Below are 6,630 nucleotides of genomic sequence, written 5' to 3' on the forward strand. Positions count from 1 at the left end.
GAAAAAAGGAATCGAAAGCAATTTTGTCTGCTTAGTCTCAAGAAAGTCCTACCGTAATGGCAAAACATCTTGAACAATTGTTTGCTATATCGCCGAGCTTATCATGCAGACGCATTATTGTCTTGATCAGTGCCAGAGTGTTAGCCGTATCAAGCTGAAAACGATCTTGGTACAAAAGTTTTCTAAAGAAGAGGAAAGGAAACTTTTTGTTTGCAGTTGTATTGCCCCGTGAGGTCATCTTCGAGAACTGACACTTAGCATACCTCAGTAAATCATTAATCACTTGCACACGGTACAGAATGTGATAGAGTAGAATGTTGAAAACGGTGTTAAACATCAAACCGGACGACCAGGAACTACCGATGAATGTGAGAACAATGAAGTGTTCCATCCAAAAACGAACACCCCGCATTGCTACTAGAATAATCAGAGGCACAACGACATTAACGATAGTGAATAGTGTTGCAAAGATATGGAAAAATTGGTAGTTAAGCGGGTGGTTGTACTTCAACATCTGTTGGTGGGCAATAGAAACCAGATAACAATGATTAAATAAAAAAAGGATCTCTTCTCATAATGCCGATTAACCTACCTGCTTATCAAACACTCCTATATCGTACGATATTTGGATGAATTGAACTTTGCGCAGCAAGAATATCCAGGGAAAGATCACGACCAAAACGATTGGAATCTTGAGCAGAATATCCATACCCTTCTCTACGTATTGCGAGCTCGACGTGAACATTAAGTCCCAGGAATCGGTTGTAAACACAACGTAAATCATGTACAGTCTTATTGCCGTAAGAACAGTTGATGAAAGCAGCTCAATCGTGGTCGGTTTGTCGGTCCGGGGGTTAAACGGTACAGTGAACGCACCGAATGCTCTGGACGTGTTCCAGATGGTTGAAAGGGCTTGAATGTGATCGCTGATTTTTGGCCACCAGGAAACGGTGTACTCTCGATTATTTTCGAACCCAAACACATCCATCGGGAGGCGTACAGTGCGTGATCTAGTATAAACTGACTTCAGGATATCGTGTCAGTTCGTTTATAAAACCTCAATAAATGGGGTTTTTTTAAAGGAAGACAATTAAAAAGACATTAGCGTTTACCACCCAACCTGCAGGCATATGAGCAGAAGTAGTTGATTGGAATGTTATTCCAGTGTATTCGACACCATGGGTCAGCGAGTAAGCAGTTGGTTTCGGGCCGAACCTTACCACGTGTACGATGTCTACAAGTATAGTGATACGTTCTGTAGCATTGTTGGAGTTAACTGTTATCAATATGTTGGAAATCCAGTGAATGGATTAGCCCGGATCAGCCCAGTAAGGGTTGTTCACTTTGTAGTGCTTCATTTGCTACTGATGGTTGTAGCTGTCATCCACGCTACCATTCCGTATGAGCTAGTGAACAATGGATCGTTGATCGTAATGTACGGCATTCGAACACTTCTGACTGCAGGCATGTTTGCCGTATCTGGCATTATCATGTTTTCAGCTTTGAAGTGGAAATCGATCACACAACTATTACAGAAAGTTCATCAACTAGATCTGAAGGTAAAACAGTGGTTTAGTGGCACAGCGCAAAATACTGATCTAGCCTTACTGATCGTATGTTTCCTTCACCTTCGATTTCAGTTTCAGTTGATGAAACATCCAATAAATTTTGTAGCACACAAAAAACATATTTTAACAAGTGGTTGCCTGTCTTTGCTTCTGTACCAAACGCTACTTACCACCTACAACGTCGGCACTGTGTTATACATTGAGGATACGTTCGTCTCCTGGCGCATGGTGTTCGGACAGCTTTACTTCAATGCAATTTATTTTACGGTTGTCTTTCGGTTCTACACCTTAGCGTGCATCATTTCGTTTCGGGTTGTGCATTTAAATAATGCACTCAGGCTAAGATTTGACACGTACAACGGTGAATGGAGTGGACGGTGGCTGGATAGTACGAAGTATCGCGCTGGCACGGTACAAGAGCGCATCAGAATTGTGCAGAAAATGGCCGATATGCATCATCAGCTGAATGAAATTACCGACCACATGAATGGTGTGTTTGGCGATGTGTTCATCGGCAACATGATGGTGGTGATGCTGTTTTGTGCATTTAACGTCTTTACTTTGCTTAAGCTTTACGGCAGCGCTGATGCGCCGACGCGCATGTTTGCCTGGTGTAACTTTGGGGGCAGTTCGTTCTACACGATGATGTTCATGCTGTTCGTTCACTACGCCCGGACGGTATTGAAGGAGGTAAAATGCGTTTTTCTTTTTGTCTTCCGACATGGAGTGTTTCATTTCTAATGGATTCCATTGCAGAGTAAGCACACGGGCGTTTTAATACACAAGGCAATGAATAATGAAACGAATGACGAGCTGATACGATCAATGATGGTGTTCTCGCGACAAATACGTAACCGATCGGCCTTTATCGGATCGAGAGGTGTCAATGTCGATTGGCCGTTAATATTTCAGGTGAGGTTTGGCTAATAAATATCGATCGTATGGATGGGTAATTTTAGAACTTTTTCGTGTCTTTAACAGGCCGTAGGTGTATTGGTATCGTATCTGGTTATTCTTTTGCAGTTTGATGCATCAATCCGATTGAAGTAGCTACTATCGAAAAAACAGAACTATTATCCTTTTATGATGATGAATATCTTGATTATCTTCTCAATAAATAACGTTATCTTTTCGAAAGTAGAAATTCTATAAATTCCGTGCGTTTGCTTCCTTATGGCACATATAGAGCTCAGTTAAGATGAAGTGGTTTACAGCAAATTCCGTATTTGATTCGATAAAACCTGCGTATCGGGCAGGACGAGCGATTGGAATTTTTACCCACACAGTTGACTTTCAGCGGCATGAGCTAAGCAAAAGGGCCCAAGATCAAGTTTTGCTAGTGGTGGCCATCCTAATGGACGTGTACGCGCTGACCGTATCGTTCAGAACCGAATTCAGCATATCGGATTCGATTCTCCTAAATGTGGGAATCTATAGTTCCGTAAATTTAGGCATTTGCATCTCACTTTGCATCACGTTGTGCAACAGAATCGTCGGGCGTCGTATGTTTCGCATTTACGAAACACTTAACCAGGTGGACAACATTCTGTTAAGCTTCGATTATCGGATGAACCATTCGTTCAATCATATGCTCTGCTGCTTTTATACCGTGAGTCCGATAGTGGCAAATGCGCTGATGATGTTGCCCACCTTCTTTGTTGCCAATGATCGAACATCGCAACAGTTTGCCGCTCCGGAAATCGCCGTTTTTCTACGCACGTCGCTAGTGTTTATGGTGTTTGGTTCGTACATTTTTTTAACCATTACTTCAATCTCTACGCGATTTAGGGGTTTAAATGAAGTAATATGGTAAGAATGGGCTATATCTCATCAGCTTACAGTACGCTAAGAGTGTTTTCCAATTGCAGTAAAGTGTTTCCAACCTCGAAATCAAGTGATCCTCACAAAACGAAAGATCGAGAAGCAATGGACGTTGTGGCGACGGTACGCTGTTTTGGAGACGTTCATGAAAAGCTCAGTGAAGCTGTCATCGATTTCAACTATTGCTTCGCACTGCAAATACTTTTAATGATGGCATCTGCCTTTGGTTATACATTATTTTCCTTCTTTGGTATCATTCACACATTATCGCACCCGGAAGTGGAACAATCGCAGCAAGTGTCGATGAACAATATGGTTTACGGTTGTATTTATTTATCATTTATTATTCAAGTGGTAGTTGCTGGCAGTATGGCAACGCACCAGGTAAATGGTGAAGAACTTTAGTTTTTTTTGCATCAAAGTTTGATAACTTTCCTTTTTAATATTATTTCCAAACAGTGCAAACGGACTGCAATTTTCGTGCACAAAGTTGTATGTTATGGAACTTATGAGCTATCCATACTTAGACAGTTGAAGTTTCTTTCCCACCAGCTGCGACAAACTGCACCGAAAGTATCCTGTTTGCTGTATGACTTTGAGTGGCCATTTTTAGTTTCGGTAAGTGTGAGTTGCTTTTATTTTTTCAGCATCAATCAAATAAGTTACTCGATTGCAGGTTGCAGCCACACTTTTCATGCATGTAATCATTCTTGTTCAATTTGATTTGTCAATCATTGCCAATAAAGTGTAAAAAAAATGGAATAAGTAGTTAACAGTGTTAGAAGCATTAAATAAATTTTCAAACATCTAGGAAGTAGCCGGGTTGCAGCTATTTGAGCGGCTATTTATCAATGTTAATAATAGCGATTGTATGGATTTCCAGCTGCCACAAGAAGATTGATGTACGTAAAAGCCAATGCATCCATCATTTAGCTGTTTCTCAAAACATTAGTTACGGTCGGTGCATCAACCGGCAGCCGCGATGGGAGAGATGAAAATTGAAAAGTTGGAGTTCCGTCCCAAAAAAAAAATCCGGCATTTCCTTCAGCAAATGCCACAGCATGTCTCTGGGGTAAGATTTTAAAATCTATCTTCTTGCTTACCCGCGATGGAAACAAATCACGCCTCCTTCGGAAGACTAAATCTAAGCACGTGTGAGATAAGAAGTGGCCGGTGCAGTGAGTGACAGTATCAAATATATCTTTTGCAGAAGTCTGCCGGACGCTGGAGACGCTTGGATATCAACAAGGGGTTTTTGGGGTTGAGCATTATACAGTGTTATACGGCTATCCGATCCAGTGCAAGGGAAGAGCATCACATTTAACCGGCCAGTGGTTCGCCGACATAACGCAATCCGCACAAGTTAATAGGAAACTGCCAGGACGAATGCGAAACCGACAAAAACGACATGAAAATTTATCACGTAGCATTGGACCCCGAGAGTAGTTTCGCAGGCTGGGGAAAACCCATTGGCTGTCAGGCCACCTCGGACCGGCTCGTGTGCGTTTTGCCAATCCCAACCCTGTCAAACCGCATCCGGTCTTGTTTTCATAGTTCGTCATCTATTATTCATGGCTCGGTTGCAGTTCCATCGGTTCCATCTCACTTCCAGCCGTTGGTGGACAGCACTGCTTATCGAGGTAATCACACACAAGCAAATCAAGCGGCATTGTGGTGTGGCCAAAGATGTATAGCTAGCCGTGGTGAAGGTCTAGCCTGTCGAACGCAAAATTATCTGCCTGATGTACGTGAGCTGATTATTGGCCGTCACTTTGCAGCCTGACCAATGGAGGTGCTAACAGACCCGGTGTGCGACAGGATCGATGGCTGGGGGGTTTTGAGGTGTGGCAAAGCTTTCAGCAAAAACATATCATATGGGAAGGAAGAAAAGTTGGGTCAGCAGAGTAGAGTGTAATGTAGAGAGAGTGTTATAAACGACAAGGTCGAAGGCATAGTTGATATATTGGAAGGTATAGAGTATTATTTGTAGATGTTTTCCTAGAAAGGAGTTGGTCAAAATACACAAAATCCAATCTTTTCTTAACCATCTTTTTCGTGTGGAGAACATTACATTTGATATCATAATAAAACCTAACTTACAGAAGTGAAACATTCTAAAAAGAGATTGGACTTACACAAACTTAATATCAAAAAAACACAACTAAATTTATTTAAAAACGGTCATACGCACTGGCAAAACTATAACAATCCATTCAACCATGTTGCACCCAAGCCAAAGCAATTGTTTCGGTATTTCTGCTGTTTTTGGTGAAACTGCTTCTGGAACTGTGCCAAATAATGCCAATAAAGGCGGTAATTTGTATGTTTTTCTTTTCTCCTCTTCACGACACTGGTAAAAGTAAAGCTTCGACAATGGATCGGAATGCTTCTTACGCAGATAAACGGACGAAAAAACAAGAAAATTCATGCTTTGTCTCGATTTAAGCTGTAACACCAAGTTGCAGACATTTAGGCGCATAACAATGAGCACGGTTAGTGTTTTTCCATCGAATTGCTTCCTTCTTTAAAAAAACGCATTAATGTTGCTTACTTGCTTGTAATTATCCTTTTCCAACTTTTCCTTTCCTCTTGCTTAACGAATTTTTGTGACGAATTATTTTTCACCCCAAATTTTCAGATGATGGCCAGAGTACTGTTGCTCTTGAAACTCATTGTTCGCAGCTGCATAATGTCGAACTGTACGAGTATGTTGAGGTAAGTAGCAAACGAGGAAATCATCTGAAAAGACCGGAAACATGTAACTGTGTGTAGACTTTTGTACACTTTAGCAGAATTGTAGAAGAATTGTAGAAGAACGACCTCCGACACTTAAATACACTTGTGCTACAAATTTTACACTTCAAATTTTACATGATTTGCTTTAGCAAGCCAACACAAAAAGTGTGAACAAAGTGTGTGTAAATACTGAGGTAGTTACGGATTTCTTACCGTAAGCAAAAAGCCCCAGTCAATGTCATAGAAATAGCATGAAGCTTTTGGAACCTCGTGACATAGTTGAACGGAATATGATCGAAGCTGAAAATATGCGAGAATGATTATTAAAGTTTTTTGTGTGGAGTTTTTGGGGTATAATAATTCCTGTACTTACTTGCTCCAGAACTAATGAGTTGCATTCATTATAGATGACTGCTTTATGCAACAGGATTGCTGTACGTTTTGCCTGTGAAAGATTTGTACTTATCGTTATGTTGTCTTACCACGATCAATGTGAAAATCCGTA

The 6,630-nt window shown here is 41.1% G+C and overlaps 1 pseudogene; it reads left to right on the forward strand.

Annotated features, from left to right (window-relative positions):
• The first annotated feature begins 3,402 nt into the window (after nt 1-3,402).
• LOC125765989 (uncharacterized) lies at nt 3,403-6,361 on the forward strand (annotated as a pseudogene).
• The last annotated feature ends 269 nt before the right edge of the window (nt 6,362-6,630 follow it).

This window comes from Anopheles funestus, chromosome 2RL (assembly GCF_943734845.2).
Source record: "Anopheles funestus chromosome 2RL, idAnoFuneDA-416_04, whole genome shotgun sequence".
Lineage (NCBI taxonomy): Eukaryota > Metazoa > Arthropoda > Insecta > Diptera > Culicidae > Anopheles > Anopheles funestus.